This window comes from Sinohyriopsis cumingii, chromosome 16 (assembly GCF_028554795.1).
Source record: "Sinohyriopsis cumingii isolate HCF-2022 chromosome 16, ASM2855479v2, whole genome shotgun sequence".
NCBI classification, from domain to species: domain Eukaryota; kingdom Metazoa; phylum Mollusca; class Bivalvia; order Unionida; family Unionidae; genus Sinohyriopsis; species Sinohyriopsis cumingii.
The window spans coordinates 29540154-29550476 of NC_142976.1; the positions used below are offsets into that span (position 1 = coordinate 29540154).

The following is a 10323-nucleotide window of genomic DNA, read 5'->3' on the forward strand; positions in this document are numbered from 1 at the left end:
TCTCTCAATTTTATGGTGAAAATCAGTTACACACCGCATGGACAACCACAGAGCGAATTCAGATAGGTTTTTATAGTTGATGTGTCTCTTTTGTTCGTTTTGCTGTGTATTTAATTATTACGCAATCATTGTAAGTAACTAAATCCACTGGAATAATTAGATTACATAATTGTAATTATGAAAGGTACAATTACATAATTGCAATTATGAAAAGGTACAAATAATTATTCAACTGCCACTAGAACAAGCATTTCATTTTTATTTATTTTCTAAAACACGACTTAAAAATATGACTAAGTACAAAACATTATAAAGATATATTTAAATAACACATATAAATGGACACAAGAGCAAAGATTTCTTCACACCAGTGGTCATCTATTCAAACCATACCGGTCACTAATGTTACAGGAGAGTTTTGTCAACTTTACAACACTGCTCTGGTGGCCTAGTGGTTAGAGCATCCGCCTCAGATGTGGGAGGTCGTGCGTTTGACCCCAGCCAAGTCATACCAAAGACTTACAAAACTAGTACCAACAGCTGCCTTGCTTGGCGCTCAGCATTAAGAGGTTAGTGTTAGGACTGGTCGGCCTTGTGTCAGGATAATATGTCTGGGTGGGACATCATGCTACATATCTGCGGCATGATGCCCCAGTGCTAGACATCACTATAAACTGCCACATTGCAGACATAGAGATATGCTAAGCAGTGAAGAATGTTATTTGTCTTCCTTACTCGTGATACATCTTCCTAAATACTGCCTTGTGAAAATCAATTCTTTTATATATCGTAAACTATAGCGATATGACTGAAAGAGTGTTAAAGCTATGTTAAAAATTCAAGTCACATCACATCAACTTTACATCTTACATGTTTACAGTGACAATTCAAAACTGAATGCAAAGTTTGTAGACTTTATCAGTTTGTGGTGAAGTTTTAGAAACTTGTTGTTGTGGGCTTAACACTGTAAATGGCAACCAAAATAACTGATGGAGGAAGAACCTGGACAACATAAGTAAGAACCATGGACCCATGGGAAGCCATGGCATGCTTTCCATGACTCTATCCCATGATGTGGAGACAGGTCAGATGGCAGGCATCAGCAAAGGCAGGCACTGTTGAGTCACTATAGGTATCATCACTACACTAATTGAGTCACTATAGGTATCACTACACTAATTGAGTCATAATAGGTATCACTACACTAATTGAGTCACAATAGGTATCACTACACTAAATGAGTCACCATAGGTATCACTACTCTAATTGAGTCATAATAGGTATCATTACACTAATTGAGTCACAATAGGTATCAGTACACTAATTGAGTCACCATAGGTATCACTACACTAATTGAGTCACAATAGGTATCACTACACTAATTGAGTCACTGTAGGTATCACTACACTAATCTAGCTAATCACCTTGCATCCAATTGTAGTCAAATTAGAAAATCATTAATCATTTTTTTCTGATATCTTTTTTTTCTACCAGAGATATGCCAAGCAGTGAAGAATGTTATTTGTCTTCCTTACTCGTGATACATCTTCCTAAATACTGCCTTGTGAAAATCAATTCTTTTATATATCGTAAACTATCTTAGTTCTGTAATCAATGCTTTTGATGAATAATCAACAGATTCATCTAACACAATGTATGCTGCCCCTTTCTGTCATTTTTAATTCCAGCAGAGCTGAGATTTGGCAAAGTTTTCCCACACACTTAAACAATAATCAATTTTTGGAAGAATGCATTTATTGCAGTATAGAATGAGAGTAAGTATTGGTAAATATTTTTTCTTGATTCTGTGGAGTAAGGCAGTTTCAGATGATGGCACATTGCATAACATATCACTATGGTCATTCCATTGTAAACTATTACGTAGAGACACACCTACAAGCTTTTCATGTTTGATATTTTAAAACTATTACTTAGAAACACACCTACAAGCTTTTAATGTTTGATATTTTAAAACTATTACCTAGAAACACACCTACAAGCTTTTCATGTTTAAAACTATTATTTATAAGAGATAATTTTAGGTTACCTGAATTACGCAGCTTTTGTGATCTCCTTAGAATCATACGTTTTGTTTTATTTTTTATTAATTATGTTCTTATTTTGTTGTGCCCAAGTTTGAATTCTAATAAGGTCTGAGTCTACTTTTATTTGGATAACTAGATGTATACCAGGTTGAATCACATGTAGTCATTGTTTAATGGAAGATCATTTACACATACCAGAAAGAAGAAAGGGCATAAAACAGAGCCTTGAGGGACCCCTAAATGAATAGTGCGAGTTTGTCAGCTAATATTGTTAATAGTTACTTGTTTAGACCTTAGTTTAGGTATGGCATAAACCAGTTTATGGAATTATTATCAAATCTGTAATGGTTCAACTTGCAGCAGAATTTCATGATTGACTTGGTCAAAAGTTTTCTTGAAGAAAAGGAAAACAATGTCAGACAAAGAGCCATGATTATCCATTCTTTGTAGACACTCATTTTTGATAAAGTTTTGATATATAAGTAGACTAGATATTGATCTGGAGTTCCCTGGATCCTCCTTTTCTCCATTTTTAAAAATATGTTAACATTTGCACATTCAAGGTATCTGGAAAGTTACCACTCAGTATACTTAGCAAATAACATGTGGTAATGACTGGTGCTGTAGTTTTAAGAATTCACAGACCAGTTTCATCTTGTCCAGTTGATTTATTATTACCCAACTTGTTGAACATTTCAAAAACCTCAGCTTCACAAATATTAGCTACTGAAAATATTTTTCATCAGAAATTTTAGCTCTTATAAATGATGAAAGGTGATCAGGCTCCATTAGGGTGTTGGTTTTGTTCTGAATATGCATAATGAAGATGGTGGTGAAGAAATTATTGAACTTGTCAGTTATATCTTGTAGAGATGTTGCAATGTCATCATTTTGCTTAAGTCTAGGGGGCAAATGTATTCTTGGATGGGTCTTAAGTCTTGGGGGAACCTGTTCTTGGATGGGCTTTAAGTCTTGGGAGGAACATGCTCTTAGATGGGTCTTAAGTATTGGGAGGAACACATTCTTTGATGTGTTTGGCTCCTTGAGATGCTGCCACAATGTCTTGTTACTTTTATCATCCTTCAGGCACATAGCTTTTTGCCTCCATTTTCTATACTTTTTTATTTCTTTTTTCTTATGGTATGTATCCCTTACTGACTGTAATTAGGATTGTTTTACACTAACCACTGGTTCAACAAAATAAATTTTTTACTCATCCTACCCAAATTTCACTGATCCTGCTTAAATCAAACAGAATCCAGTTCAGTTTCTAGTTCATCATTTCTGTTTATTGACATTAACTCAAAACATAAAAAACCTGTATTTAACAAAGAAGACTGACAAATTAAATACCCCATGCACTTTTGTATTTCTCCAAATATGCAGAACAGAAAATGCACATTACAGCAACCCCCGGGTCATACTTCAGCCATATGTGTCATTTCCCCCATCTATACTGGTAGCAACTTCTGGGTCATACTTCAGCCATTTGTGTAATTTACCCCATCTATACTGGTTGCAACTCCTGGGTCATACTTCAGCCATTTGTGTCATTTCCCCCGTCTATACTGGTAGCTTCATAATATACAGGACCCACCTGTTGTACCTTGACCACTTGTAATAGAGTTGGATATATGAGAATATTCAGAATGACACTGAATTATGTGTGCACAATAATAAATTGAGATATCAGAATAATTAATGAGACTGAATTACGTGTGCACGAGAAAACATTGACTTTTCAGAATATTTAATATGAGAGACTGAATTACGTGTGCACAATAATACATTGACATATCAGAATATTTAATGAGACTGAATTACGTGTGCACAAGAAAACATTGACTTTTCAGAATATTTAATGTGAGAGACTGAATTACGTGTGCACAATAATACACTGACATATCAGAATATTTAATGAGACTGAATTACGTGTGCACAATAATACATTGACATATCAGAATATTTAATGAGACTGAATTACGTGTGCACAAGAAAAAAACATTGACATATCAGAAGCTTGAGGAACCTCAGAGAGAGAAAAAAATTAATAGTATCACATAATCACAAGAATTATTCAGAGACAATACAGTATGTGTTTTACTGCAAATGTTGGGTTTCTTATTCTTGTCATTACTTGGATCATCAATGTAATCTAATGATACTGCTTCACATGTACATGGACTGTGAATTCTACCCATGTGTGTGTAAAGACTGAATTCTACCCATGTACGTGTGAAGACTGTGAATTCTACCCATGTATGTGTGAAAACTGTGAATTCTTCCCATGTATGTGTGAAGATTGTGAATTCTACCCATGTATGTGTGAAAACTGTGAATTCTACCCATGTACCGTTATGTGTGAAAACTGTGAATTCTACCCAATGTATGTGTGAAGACTGAATTCTACCCATGTATGTGTGAAGACTGTGAATTCTACCCATGTATGTGTGAAGACTGAATTCTACCCATGTATGTGTGAAGACTGAATTCTACCCTTGCATGTGTGAAGACTGAATTTTACCCTTTCATGTGTGAAGACTGAATTCTACCCATGTATGTGTGAAGACTGAATTCTACCCATGTATGTATGAAGACTGTGAATTCTACCCATGTATGTGTGAAGACTGAATTCTACCCTTGCATGTGTGAAGACTGTTGTGACTTCTACCCTTGCATGTGTGAAGACTGTGAATTCTACCCATGTATGTGTGAAGACTGAATTCTACCCTTGCATGTGTGAAGACTGTGAATTCTACCCTTGTATGTGTGAAGACTGTGAATTCTACCCATGTATGTGTGAAGACTGAATTCTACCCATGTATGTGTGAAGACTGAATTCTACCCTTTCATGTGTGAAGACTGAATTCTACCCATGTATGTGTGAAGACTGAATTCTACCCTTGCATGTGTGAAGACTGAATTCTACCCATGCATGCGTGAAGACTGTGAATTCTACCCATGTATGTGTGAAGACTGAATTCTACCCTTGCATGCGTGAAGACTGTGAATTCTACCCATGTATGTGTGAAGACTGAATTCACCCATGTATGTGTGAAGACTGAATTCTACCCATGTATGTGTGAAGTCAGTCTTCACATACACATGGATAGAATTCAGTCTTCACATAGACATGGATGTAATTCAGTCTTCACATACACATAGATAGGATTCAGTTTTCACATACACATGGAAATATTTCAGTCATATGAACAGAATTCACAGTCTTAACACACATGGATAATATTCAGTCATCATACACACATATAGATGATTCACAGTTGTTACACACACATGGATAGAATTAGCCTGAATGTCAGTTATAATGTCCTTCAGCTACAGTAGTCCTTCTTGTAGCTGGAATAGGAGTTTTTTTTTGTGTAGTCTCCTTAGTGTGCTGGAAATGATGTTCTAAAACAGTATTTCTGGATATATATATTTACAAGCTGTATCTATGGCTACAAGTTGACTATCCAGTTGATCAACCTGAGCCTGTAGGTCATTGATTGGTTGTTCTAGCTTTAGTATTAATGGGTCCATTTGTTCTGGACTGGTGTTCAACAAGCTGTCAGTAGGAAGATCCCTTGTATCAAGATGATTGGCCAGAGGTCTGGTGCCAATTGAGTAAAGGTCAATAGTTGTGTAAAGACAAACTTGACATTGGTCAGCTCCCTACAATGGTTCCTGTCAGAGATTAAGAAATTCCAGATTCCATTTTATCTTTAACAAAGGTGCTTAATAATTCTGTGGCACTGGAATGCCTGCCTGATGTATGCATTATGTTTGACTCAATATTTCTTTCCTTCGAATTTGCTTTTTCCAGTCAGTCATACATATGTACATACAGTTTTTAGGTACAATGTCATGTAAGTACAAGATGAGGTCAATGTCATGTTGTAAGTACAAGATGAGGTTGATGTCATATTGTAAGTACAAGATGAGGTTGATGTCATGTAAGTACAAGATGAGGTTGATGTCATGTTGTAAGTACAAGATGAGGTTGATATGTTGTAAGTACAAGATGAGGTCAATATCATGTTGTAAGTACAAGATGAGGTTGATATGTTGTAAGTACAAGATGAGATCAGTATCATGTTGTAAGTACAAGATGAGGTCAATATGATGTTGTAAGTACAAGATGAGGTTAATATCATGTTGTAAGTACAAGATGAGGTCAATATTATGTTGTAAGTACAAGATGAGATCAGTATCATGTTGTAAGTACAAGATGAGATCAGTATCATGTTGTAAGTACAAGATGAGGTCAGTGTCATGTTGTAAGTACAAGATGAGGTCAATATCATATAAGTACAAGATGAGGTCAGTATCATGTAAGTACAAGATGAGGTTGATGTCATATTGTAAGTACAAGATGAGGTCAGTATCATGTAAGTACAAGATGAGGTTGATGTCATATTGTAAGTACAAGATGAGGTCAACATCATGGTGTAAGTACAAGATGAGGTCAGTATCATTTTGTTAAGTACAAGATCAGGTCAATATCATTTTGTGAGTACAAGATGAGGTCAGTGTCTTGTTGTAAGTACAAGATGAGGTTGATGTCATGTTGTAAGCACAAGATGAGGTCAGTATCATGTTGTAAGTACAAGATCAGGTCAATATCATTTTGTAAGTACAAGATGAGGTTGATGTCATATTGTAAGTACAAGATGAGGTCAACATCATGGTGTAAGTACAAGATGAGGTCAGTATCATTTTGTAAGTACAAGATGAGGTTGATGTCATATTGTAAGTACAAGATGAGGTCAACATCATGGTGTAAGTACAAGATCAGGTCAATATCATTTTGTAAGTACAAGATGAGGTCAGTGTCTTGTTGTAAGTACAAGATGAGGTTAATGTCATATTGTAAGCACAAGATGAGGTCAGTATCATGTTGTAAGTACAAGATGAGGTCAGTGTCATGTTGTAAGTACAAGATGAGGTCAGTATCATGTTGTAAGTATAAGATGAGGTCAGTGTCATGTTGTAAGTACAAGATGAGGTCAGTATCATGTTGTAAGTATAAGATGAGGTCAATATCATGTAAGCACAAGATGAGGTCAATATCATGTTGTATTTACAGGATGAGGTTAATGTCATGTAAGTACAAGATGAGGTCAATATGATGTTGTAAGTACAAGATGAGGTTGATGTCATGTTGTAAGCACAAGATGAGGTCAATATCATGTAAGTACAAGATGAGGTCAATATCATGTTGTAAGTACAAGATGAGGTTGATGTCATGTTGTAAGCACAAGATGTCAGTGTCATGTTATAAGTACAAGATGAGGTCAATATCATGTTGTAAGTACAAGATGAGGTCAATATCATGTAAGTACAAGATGAGGTTGATGTCATGTTGTAAGTACAAGATGAGGTTGATGTCATGTTGTAAGCACAAGATGAGGTCAATATCATGTAAGTACAAGATGAGGTCAATATCATGTTGTAAGTACAAGATGAGGTTGATGTCATGTTGTAAGCACAAGATGTCAGTGTCATGTTGTAAGTACAAGATGAGGTCAATATCATGTTGTAAGTACAAGATGAGGTCAATATCATGTAAGTACAAGATGAGGTTGATGTCATGTTGTAAGTACAAGATGAGGTTGATGTCATGTTGTAAGTACAAGATGAGGTCAATGTCATGTTGTAAGTACAAGATGAGGTCAATGACATGTTGTAAGTACAAGATGAGGTCAATATCATGTAAGTACAAGATGAGGTCAATATCATGTAAGTACAAGATGAGGTTGATGTCATGTTTTAAGTACAAGATGAGGTTGATGTCATGTTGTAAGTACAAGATGAGGTCAATGTCATGTTGTAAGTACAAGATGAGGTCAATATCATGTTGTAAGTACAAGATGAGGTTGATGTCATGTTGTAAGTACAAGATGAGGTTAATATCTTGTAAGTACAAGATGAGGTTGATGTCATGTTGTAAGTACAAGATGAGGTTGATGTCTTGTAAGTACATGATGAGGTCAGTATGATGTAAGTACAAGATGAGGTTGATGTCATGTAAGTATAAGATGAGGTCAATATCATGTTGTAAGTACAAGATGAGGTCAGTATCATGTTGTAAGTACAAGATGAGGTCAGTATCATGTTGTAAGTACAAGATGAGGTCAGTATCATGTTGTAAGTACAAGATGAGGTCAGTATCATGTTGTAAGTACAAGATGAGGTCAATATCATGTAAGTACAAGATGAGGTTGATGTCATGTTGTAAGCACAAGATGAGGTCAGTATCATGTTGTAAGTATAAGATGAGGTCAAAGTCATGTTGTAAGTACATGTTGAGGTTGATGTCATGTTGTAAGCACAAGATGAGGTCAGTATCATGTTGTAAGTACAAGATGAGGTCAATGTCATGTTGTAAGTACAAGATGAGGTTGATGTCATGTTGTAAGTACAAGATGAAGTCAGTATCATGTTGTAAGTACAAGATGAGGTCAATGTCATGTTGTAAGTACAAGATGAGGTTGATGTCATGTTGTAAGCACAAGATGAGGTCAGTATCATGTTTTAAGTACCAGATGAGGTTGATGTCATATTGTAAGTACAAAATGAGGTTGATGTCATGTTGTAAGTACAAGATGAGGTAACTATGTAAGCACAAGATGAGGTCAGTATCATGTTTTAAGTACAAGATGAGGTTGATGTCATATTTTAAGTACAAGATTAAGTCAGTGTCATGTTTTAAGTACAAGATGAGGTCAGTATCATGTTGTAAGTGCAAGATGAGGTTGATGCCATGTTGTATTTACAGGATGAGGTCAGTATCATGTTGTAAGGAGAAGATGAGGTCAATGTCATGTTGTAAGTACAAGATGAGGTCAATACCATGTTGTAAGTACAAGATGAGGTTGGTTTCATGTTGTAAGTACAAGATGAGGTCAATATCTTGTTGTAAGTACAAGATGAGGTTGATGTCATGTTGTAAGTACAAGATGAGGTTGATGTCTTGTAAGTACATGATGAGGTCAGTATGATGTAAGTACAAGATGAGGTTGATGTCATGTAAGTATAAGATGAGGTCAATATCATGTTGTAAGTACAAGATGAGGTCAGTATCATGTAAGTACAAGATGAGGTCAGTATCATGTTGTAAGTACAAGATGAGGTCAGTATCATGTTGTAAGTACAAGATGAGGTCAATATCATGTAAGTAAAAGATGAGGTCAATATTATGTTGTATTTACAGGATGAGGTTAATGTCATGTAAGTACAAGATGAGGTCAATATGATGTTGTGAGTACAAGACGAGGTCAATATCATGTAAGTACAAGATGAGGTTGATGAGGTTGATGTCATATTGTAAGTACAAGATGAGGTCAGTATCATGTTGTTAGTACAAGATGAGGTTGATGTCATGTTGTAAGTACAAGATGAGGTAACTATGTAAGCACAAGATGAGGTCAATATCATGTTTTAAGTACAAGATGAGGTTGATGTCATATTGTAAGTACATGATGAGGTCAATGTCATGTTGTAAGTACAAGATGAGGTCAATGTCATGTTGTAAGTACATGATGAGGTCAGTATGATGTTGTAAGTACAAGATGAGGTTGATGTCATGTAAGTACAATATGAGGTTGATGTCATATTTTAAGTACCAGATGAAGTCAGTGTCATGTTTTAACTACAAGATGAGGTCAGTATCATATTTTAAGTGCACGATGAGGTTGATGCCATGTTGTATTTACAGGACGAGGTCAGTATCATGTTGTAAGTACAAGATGAGGTCAGTATCATGTTGTAAGTACAAGATGAGGTTGATGTCATGTTATAAGTACAAGATGAGGTTGATGTCTTGTAAGTACATGATGAGTTCAGTATGATGTAAGTACAAGATGAGGTTGATGTCTTGTAAGTACATGATGAGGTCAGTATCATGGTGTAAGTACAAGATGAGGTCAGTATCATGTTGTAAGTACAAGATGAGGTCAATGTCTTGTTGTAAGTACAAGATGAGGTTGATGTTATGTTGTAAGTACAAGATGAGGTTGATGTTATGTTGTAAGTACAAGATGAGGTCAATATCTTGTTGTAAGTAAAAGATGAGGTTGATGTTATGTTGTAAGTACAAGATGAGGTCAGTATCGTGTTGTAAGTACAAGATGAGGTGAATGTCTTGTAGAAATTGTAAGTTAAAGATGAGGCCAGTATCATGTGTGAGTTATAAGTAAGAGATGAGTTGAATATCATGCATGAGTTTTAAGTACAAGACGGGGTCAATATCATGTACGAGTTGTTTATACTAGATGAT

The 10323-nt window shown here is 35.6% G+C and overlaps 1 protein-coding gene across 1 annotated transcript in view; it reads left to right on the forward strand.

The window, feature by feature from the left end:
* LOC149780127 (tudor domain-containing protein 5-like) overlaps positions 1–10323 on the forward strand; it is a 222523-nt gene that overhangs the window by 107702 nt on the left and 104498 nt on the right. The window lies entirely within an intron of this gene.